This window comes from Etheostoma cragini, chromosome 4 (genome assembly GCF_013103735.1).
Source record: "Etheostoma cragini isolate CJK2018 chromosome 4, CSU_Ecrag_1.0, whole genome shotgun sequence".
Taxonomy (NCBI): domain Eukaryota; kingdom Metazoa; phylum Chordata; class Actinopteri; order Perciformes; family Percidae; genus Etheostoma; species Etheostoma cragini.
The window spans coordinates 26,599,579-26,609,097 of record NC_048410.1 but is presented as its reverse complement, the minus strand read 5'-3'; the positions used below and the strand labels follow the sequence as shown (position 1 = coordinate 26,609,097).

Below are 9,519 nucleotides of genomic sequence, written 5' to 3'. Positions count from 1 at the left end.
TGTGACATAGGAAGTCCCTCAGCAATCTAAACCTTTAGGAACGTAACTAAGGGCTGGTCTTTTATGGGGGCTTTCATGGACCTATCTTGAGTTAAGATGACAGGGCAACACCAACCAGAGTAGATATATCTTTAGATGATTAACTGTGGAGGTGTTAGGGGTAATTCTTTTCCAAGTTTAACAACAGGAAACTTGTAGGTCTCAAAACATGGTCAATACAACCATTGTGTTTTGCTTAAAATGTCAACCCACAGATCTATAGATCATACTTCTGCCTTAGTTTTAAGCTTTTAATTGTTGAACTAACATGAACCATGTTTCTGGCCTCTTCCAGCTTGGCTCACCCATGCAAACTCCATGCAAGTGTAGGACCTCAATGCAGGCAGGTGGGAATCAATGACAACATCTATCATAAAGATGACAGCAGACACATCTCATTGCAGGGGGCACCCAGATTTGAACTGGGGACCTCTTGATCTGCAGTCAAATGCTCTACCACTGAGCTATACCCCCTCATAATTTGAATTGAATGTGCTTTTGGTGAAGCAAAACAATGGCTGATCCTCCACCATGTGGTTACCTTCACAGTCTGAGTAAGTATCCAAATCTCTTCTACTGTATGAAAGGGAGTTAAAAGAAAGGAAACCTTGTTATCTTCTATAAAGGCACAGCTGAATTTATGTTAATTACAATTGATGTCAACACTAAGCACAAAAATGTGGTCTAAACAATGATGCATAGCCCAAAGTGTCTACGTATGTGTAATTATTTGTACTATGTTTATGCCCTAGTTCGATTTTGCTCACCTACGCAAACTCCATACCAGTTATTTGTACAGTGAAATCCTAACAGAAGTGATCTCAAGACAGTTTACACATAGTGAAGACCCAACCCAAACCCAACAATTCCTTCACTCTGAGGTCCTCCTGGTGGAGGAAGGCAGCCCAGTTGCTGGTGTGTTTCGGGTCCCCCATGGCTGGGCCCCCCGCTTCCATTCATACTGTCAGCAACTGGATCGTTCAGACTATCTCCCTGGCCTATCAGGTGCGCAGCTTGCCTTCACCTCTGGCTGTACGGGCTCACTCCACGAGAGGCATGGCGGCCTCCATGGCTCTCCTCTCTGGGACGTCTCTCCAGGGGGTTTGTGATGCAGCTGGCTTGCCACTCCTCACACCTTCAGGTTCTATAGTCTGGACCTTCCCTCCGAAACATCTGACTAAAACTGGCTCATGGTGGGCAGTCATCTGACACAACTAGTTGAGTGAGAGAGAGAGATAGAGAGATAGAGAGAGAGAGAGAGAGAGAGAGAGAGAGAGAGAGAGAGAGAGAGAATGGATGAAAAGACGACCGGTGGTAATTATGGCAGAAGTAAAGGTAATATACTTATTATTAATAATAGTAGCCGTAGTAGTGCAGGGTGTAGGAGGCCGTCAAGCAGGACCACAGCACCTGCTGCTTCCACTATTCAAGTGCCACCACAATCCAAGGAAATCTGAGAGGGGAGAAAGCACAAGGACTTCAGGAAAGAAACTATGTTAGTGACATGCATTCATGGGATATGATCACACACAGATGGAGAGAAAGAATGGAGGAGCGAGGAGCTCAGTTTGACATAGGAAGTCCCCCAGCAGTCCAAACCTTTGGGAGCATAACTAAGTGCTGGCCATTTTACGTTGAAAAAACATGAACCATGTTTCCGCCCTCTTCCAGTTTGGGTCACCCATGCAAATCTATACAATTTAGTAAGACATCAGTGCTGTAAGGTGGGAATCAATGACAACAACTATCATACAAATAACAGCCTGCACACACCTATTTTAGGAAGCACCTTGATTTGAACTGTGGACCTCTTGATCTGCAGTCAAATACTCTACCCCTGAGCTATAAGCCCACATAACATTTGATTAAATTCACGGTACGTGCCCACATCTGATTAAAAGTTTCCATGTTTTTCAAGTATCTGAAACTCCTCTATGAAAGGTATTTAAAATAAGTATGCATTTTCCTCATCAATAAAGTCACATCTGAATTCATGAGCAGAACGGTAGTCCACACAATAATCCTGCATAGCTCGAAGCCTCAATGTATGTGTACTCATGTAGGCCGTATGTCTACTCTAACCCACTTATTCACCTACACAAACTCCATACCAGTATTTATGATGTCAAATCATAACAGAACTTAGCTCATGGCATTTTAAAGATAGTGAATGTCCAGACCACACTCTGTAATTGACAGAAAACCAAAAATTCCCACAAGAGCATGCATTTGGTGCAACAGCTATAATGAAAATTGTCTTTTTAACAGGCAGAAACCTCAAACTGAAACTGACTTGTGGTGGGCGGTCATCTGACACAATCAATTGGTTAGAGAAAGAGAGGGAGATACAGAAATGTGACACAGAGGAATATTAGAAGTGGGTATAATGAAACGATTTGATGAACAGTGCTAATTATCGTAACAGTAAAGGTAATAGAACTGTTACTAATATAAGTAGTAGTAGTAGTTCACAGCGTAGCAGGGCGTCAAGCAGGACCACGGCAGCAGCTGCTTCCACTATTCAAGTGCCACCACAATCCCAAAAAATCTGAGAAGGGAGAAAGCACAAGGACTCTGCAAAAGAAGCTACGTTAGTAACATGCATTCATGGAACATGATCACACACAGATGGAGAGAGAGAGAGAAGAGGAGAGAGGAGCTCTAAGTGACATAGGAAGTCCCCAGACAATCTAAACCTTTGCCAGCTCAACTAAAGGCTGGTTGTTTATGTTAAGATAACTCAGAGATTCCTTACAGTGCTGTTGAAGGCCAGGGCAACGCTAATCAGAGTAGCTATATCTTTACATAATAAACTTTGGCGGTGTTTAGGGTAATTTTTGTTTGAGTTTAACATTATGAAATTGTAGTTCATCCAAACATGGTCCACACAACCATTCTGCAATGCTCAAAGGTTCTACCAACGTATAAAAAAGGGGATCATCTTCCGCCCTATGGTCAATAGAATTATACTGTATTGCTTAAAACTTCTACCTACACTTACAGGTGAAACTCAAAACATTTGCATATGGTGCAAAAGTTCATTCATTTCAGTAATTCAACTTAAAAGGTGAAACTAATGTATTATATAGACTCATTACATGCAAAGTGAGATATTTCAAGCCTTTATTTGATATCACTTTGTTGATTATGGCGTACAGCTTATGAAAACCCCAAATTCAAATTCTCTGAAAATTAGCATATTACATGAAATCAATAAAAAAAGGATTTTAAATACAGAAATGTCAGCCCTCTGAAAAGTATAATCATGCATACAGTATGTACTTTGTTTGGGCCACTTTTGCATGAATTACAGCCTCAATGCGGCGTGGCATGGATGCTATCAGCCTGTAGCACTGCTGAAGTGTTATGGAAGACCAGGATGCTACAATAGCGGCCTTCAGCTCTTATGCATTGTACGGTCTCATGTCTTTCATCTTTCTCTTGGCAATTCCCCATAGAGAATCTATATAGGTCAGGAGAGTTTGTGGGCCAATCAAACACAGTAATCTCATGGTCATTGAACCAGGTTTTGGTACTTTTGGCCGTGTGGGCAGGTGCCAAATCCTGCTGAAAAAGGATGTCAGCATATCCATAAAGCTCGTCTGCTGAAGGAAGCATAAAGTACTCTAAAATGTCCTGGTAGACGGCTGCGCTGACTCTGGAATTAATAAAGCACAGTGGACTAGTTTTTTTATTGATTTAATTTGAGTTTTTGAATTTGGGGTTTTCATAAGCTGTGCGCCATAATCATCAAAGTGATATCAAATAAAGGCTTAAAATATCTCACTTTGCATGTAATGAGTCTATATAATATATTGGTTTCACCTTTTAAGCTGAATTAATGAAATGAATGAACTTCTGCACCATATGCTAATTTTTTTAGTTTCACCTGTATGTGGATCATGTTTCTGCCCTGATCCTGTTTTGCTCGCCCATCATACTCTATACAACTCACTAAGACCTCAAAGCTGGAAGGTGGGAATCAAAGATAATCAGTACCTTAAAAGTAATTGCCTTCACATTGCATCTGTCTAGAGGGCACTCAGAGACAAACTGGGGAACCTCTTGATCTGCAGTCAAATGCTATACCACTGAGCTATACCCCCGCATAACATGTCTGGAATATGCTTATTGTCCAGCAAAACAGTGGCTGGTCCTCCACGGTGTGGTCAACATTACAGTCTGTACCCACATCTCATTAAAAGTTTTCATGAACTTTTTAAAGTATCCAAAACTCATCCACTGCATGAAAGGCAGCTAAAAGAAAGGCACATCTGAATTAATTTTAATTACAACTGATGTCAACACTCAACACAACTCAACAACAGAAAATGTGGTCCACGCAAGGCTCCTGCATAGCTCAAAGTGTCTATGTACGTGTACTAATGTGGACCATGTTTCTGCCCTAGTTAGATTTTCCTCACCTACACAAACAAATACCAGCATTTATCAAGTGAAATCCTAAGAGAAGTTATCTTTGGACATTGTACATACAGTGAAGGTCTAGACCCCACTCTGTAATTGACAGAAACTCAACAATTCCAAAAAGAGCATGGATTTGTTGTGACAGATTTGAGGAAAAAGTGGGGTTTAAAGGTCAGAATCCTATCAGGCTTGGCAGGGCGTCCAGCAAGACCACGGCAGCAGCTGCTTCCACTATTCAGGTGCCACCAAAATCCAAGAAAATCTTAAAGGGGAGAAAACACAAGGACTTCAGGAAAGAAACTATGTTAGTGACATGCATTCAAGTGTCAAGATTACATACATATGGAGAGACATAGAGGACCTCAGTGGGACATAGGAAGCTTTCCAGCACTCTACATCTTTAGGAGCATGACTAAGAGCTGGTTATTTATGTTAACTCAGAGATTCCTTACAGTGCCGCTGAAGGCAAGGGCAATGCTAATGCCAAAGGGAGTAGATAAATATTTAGATTGCACACACCTTTGTAGGGGGCAATACTAACCAGAGTAGTTGAATCTTTAGATTGTTGAACCTACGCAAACCTTGTTTCTGCCGTCCTCCAGTTTGGTCACCCATGCAAACTCTATACAAGTTAGTAAGACGTCAGTGCTTTAAGGTAAGAATCACTGACAACAAATATAAAGTTGACAGACTACACACATCATGGTAGGGGGCACCTAGATTTGAATTGCTGACCGCTTGATCTGGAGTCGAACGCTCTACCACTGAGCTATACCCCTACATACAATTTGTAGAATATGCTTATGGTACAGCAAAATAATCGCTGGTCCTCCACCATGTGGTTACCATCCCAGTCTGGCCTACATGTGATTAAAGGTTTTTATAAACTATTTCAAGTATCCAAAACTCATCTACTGTATGAAAGGCAGATAAAAGAAGTCTGACAGTATCATCTTTGATAAAAGCACCACAAACAGCACCCCATACATACCATTAGTTAACCAGCCATTGTTTTGCTGCACTACAAGCACCTTCAGCAAACATTATATGGGGGTATAGCTCAGTGGTAGAGCATTTGACTGCAGATCAAGAGGTCCCCAGTTCAAATATGGGTGCCCCCTGCACAGCAGATATGTGTATCACACTTAGGGAGGGGTTGTCTTTGATTCTCACCTTCAAGAATCAAACCATCTATACACATTATCTGGATGCCATTGTATAGTTGCAAATTATGTCTTTTATTACAATTTTTGCCGTTCATTAACGACGTTAAACAACATTAATTTTCTCCGCTTGAGTATTCATGTGTGAATTGCCAAGCGGTCTGCCTGGCTGTTCTCACTGTGGAAGACATAAAGGACATCTGGATAAGTGGAATTCTGTTGGTGGGGTTCCTTATCTTCGGACTTGGGATCTCCCTGACCTACCGGAAAATTTGTAAGACAGCCGCCAGCAAATTTACCCATAAGCTAAAGGTATTACATCTGAGGGCTGACCAGACCAGTGAACTGTCTCGTAACATCTCAGACCGGTCTGTGGAAGCGCAGAGGAAGATGGCTAAAATCGAGGCTCAGTCTGTGGAGTTTACCACATGAACTGGACGCACATGTGACGCTGAGGGCGAGAGAGATTGATTGACGGACATTGATTCGGACAAATTCCACCAAATCAACCCAAATTAGAATGGAATTGTTGTCCTATCCCCCCACCACCACCACCCTTCACCTGAGCCTACAAACAACTTGCAGCGGGCCTACTATCTTGTCCTGTGCACTGGCTTATCTCCTCAAGGACAAGGCTAAATTAACTGCACTTTTCTAACAACTTGGACAGTCTGACGCTTCATATTCACACACACTACTCATTATCTTACACCACACCATACATGCCCTCCTTGCTCCCGCAACCGCTTCCATCTGACTGCCTAAGTTTCTTGTTTTTTTCCACCCTCCCGTGTCACCTCAAAAAATTCCTTCATGTGATCACATGTACTGTGTGTTGTATTGTGCATTTTGCTTTGATGTTGTTATGTATTGTATACTATGTCGCTGTCTGCGTTGATCCTTTTTAGGGAAAGCGTGGTGTGGTGGCGCCGTTTATTAGCTGCCGCCCTGAAGCTAGCTCCAACCTAAGTCAAATTCCTCGTATGTGTCCTCATATCTGGCAAATAAAGCTGATTCTGATTCTGTAATTTATGGTCCAGCTACACGTCATGCAATGTCCTGTTACATCCTGCTAAGCTCTGCGATGCCCTGTTACACTCTGCTGGGCCTTGTAATGCCGCACAGTGCCCTGCTAAACCATGAAATACTACAAACTGCTAATTTTACATGTCATTGTTCCATTATCTTTTACTGTGACTGTAATTGCCACTATTCAGTTCAACCCCAACCTGCCCGTCAGACACCACCTACCAAGAGCCTGGGTCTGTCCGAGGTTTCTTCCTAAAAGGGAGTCTTTGTTCTCGCCACTGTCACACTGTTGCTTGCTCAGGAGGGAACTACTAGAAGTGCTGGGTCCTTGTTAATTATGTGGTCTAGTGTGGTCTAGACCTACTCTATCTGTATAGTGACTCGAGATAACTCTTTTTATGAATTAGTACTATAAATAAAATTGAATTGAGAAAGTGAATAGGCACACTTCTAAAAAGTCAGGCAACGTTAAGAATCATATCAAGCTTAATTCCCTTTGAAATACACCCATCTCCAAAATCTGGGTGCCCCTTTTATGATAGTGATTTTCTCTGCTTCCCACTTTCAAGCTTTGAAGTCTTAGTACCGTTTACAGAGTCTGCGTAGGTGAGCGAAATAGGAACAGGGCAGAAACATGATCCACGTAAGTTCAATTATTTAATAGGTCAAAAGTAGAGCAGAAGTATGATCCACTTAATTACAGTTTGGGAGAAGCTTCAAGCAATGCAGAATGCTTTTATGGACCATGTTTGGGATGAGCTACAATTTCATGTTGTTAAACTCAGACCAAATTAACCTTAAACACCTCCAAGGTTTTCTTATCTCAAGATAGAACTACTCTGGTTGGCGTTGCCATGGCCTTCAGCAGCCCTCTAAGGAATCTCTGAGTCATCTTAACTCAGGATATGTCCTTAAAATCCCACATAAACGACCTGCCTTTAGTTATGCTGCTGAAGTTTTGGACTGCCGGGGGACTTTCTAAGTCACTCTGAGTTCTTCTCTCCTGCTCTCTCTCGCCATCTGTGTGTGATCATGTCCCGTGAATGCATGTCACTAACGTTGCTCATTTCCGGAGTCCTTGTGCTTTCTCCCTTATCAGATTTCCTTGGATTGTGGTGGCACCATATCCATGTAAGCAGCTGCTGCCGTGGTCCTTCTTGATACCCTGCTAAGCTGCGCACGACTACTGCTACTATTATTAGTAATAGTTCTTTTCCCTTTATTATTACTGTAATTGTCACTGTTCATCTTTTGATTCCATTGTACCTATATTATTATGAGTTGTATTTCTGAATCTCTCTCTCTCTCTTTTCTTCTCTCCCAACTGGTCAGGTCAGATTACTCCTCATGATGAGCCAGTTATATTTTGAGGTTTTTGCCCGTTAAAAATACATTGTTCCTCATATCTGTTGCACCAAATGCATGCTCTTTTGGGAGTTGTTGAGTTTCTGTCAATTACATGAGAGTGTTCTAGCTGCCTTTCATACAGTAGATGAGTTTTGGATACTTGAAAATGTTCATGAAAACTTGTAATCACATGTGGTCCAGACTGTGATGGTAACCACATGGTGGAGGACCAGCCATTGTTTTGGTGCACCATAAGCATATTCAGGTGTAAGAACCTTTGGGGTATAGCTCAGTGGTAGAGCATTTGACTGCAGATCAAGAGGTCCCCAGTTCAAATCTGGGTGCCCCCTATGATGATGTGTGCAGGCTGGCATCTTTATGATAGTTGTTGTCACTGATTCCTACCTCACAGCATTAATTTCTTACTAACTTGTATAGAGTTTGCATGGGCGAGCCAAACTAGAAGAGGGCAGAAACATGGTTCATGTTAGTTCAACAATCTAAAGATATAACTACTCTGGTTGGCGTTGCCCTGGCCTTCAGCAGCACTATAAGGAATGTCTGAGTTATCTTCACTCAAGAGATGTCCATAAAAGACCAGCCCTTTTTTATACTCCTAAAGGTTTAGACTGCTGGGGGGACTTCCTATGTCACAATAAACTCCTCTCTACTGATCGTGTCCCATGACTGCATGTTACAAACGAAGTCCTTGTGCTTTCTCCCCTCTCAGATTTCCCTGGATTGTGGAGGCACCTTAATAGTGGAAGCAGCTGCTGCCGTGGTCCTGCTTGTCGGCCTGCTACACACTGCACTACTACTGCTTCTATTATTACTAATAGTTCTAATACATTTACTGCTACTATAAATATGCCACTGTTCATCTTTTAATTCCATTATATTCACTTCCTATATTAATATCAGTTACATTTCTGTATCTCTCTCTCTCTTTCTCTCCCAACCGATTGTGTCAGATGACTGCCCACCACGAGCCAGTTTTAGGCTGACCCTCATTTCTCTATCTTATCCCTAGCCCTTACCCATAGCCCTATATTTTGCACGTTCACGCGAGACCTAGTGCTGTCCCAATACTCTTTTTGATCGAGGGGTTAGGGGTGTATAGCCCTTGGAACCATAGACAGTGAATGAAAAAAGTCAAGGGAGGACACAAGCTTACTTGAAATTGAGGGGTAGCGATATACATCGTGCAACAGGTAACAATGGCTGCTGCATCAACCAGAGAGACCAATAAATGGAAGTATTTTCGGCTTAAATGATTGATTAAAAGTTACAACAGTCTTGTTTTGTGGTCTTTACAGTCCTGTGCATATATACTTGCAACCATGTTCTTAACTGAAACCTTAAAAAAATTGCTATCTTGGTATGCTAACGCTAATCTTTGTCCGCTAATGTTGACGATGATTTGCACAACAGTCCCACATTTCCCTGCCTTGAATGGACCATATATGTATGTATATATATATATATATATATATATATATATATATATATATATACA

At 41.8% G+C, this 9,519-nt stretch overlaps 1 long non-coding RNA gene and 3 other non-coding genes across 4 annotated transcripts in view; 3 read left to right on the top strand and 1 right to left on the bottom strand.

Annotated features, from left to right (window-relative positions):
- Positions 1–441: 441 nt before the first annotated feature.
- Positions 442–513, bottom strand: trnac-gca. Its single transcript has one exon. It is a non-coding gene; the product is annotated as a tRNA-Cys (tRNA).
- A 1,981-nt stretch (positions 514–2,494) lies between these two features.
- Positions 2,495–9,519, top strand: part of LOC117942717 — a 15,429-nt gene continuing 8,404 nt past the window's right edge. The window contains exon 1 of the long non-coding RNA XR_004656203.1: positions 2,495–2,505. This is a non-coding gene — a long non-coding RNA (uncharacterized LOC117942717). The remainder of the gene's footprint in view (positions 2,506–9,519) is intronic.
- Positions 5,514–5,585, top strand: trnac-gca. Its single transcript has one exon. It is a non-coding gene; the product is annotated as a tRNA-Cys (tRNA).
- trnac-gca lies at positions 8,282–8,353 on the top strand. Its single transcript has one exon. It is a non-coding gene; the product is annotated as a tRNA-Cys (tRNA).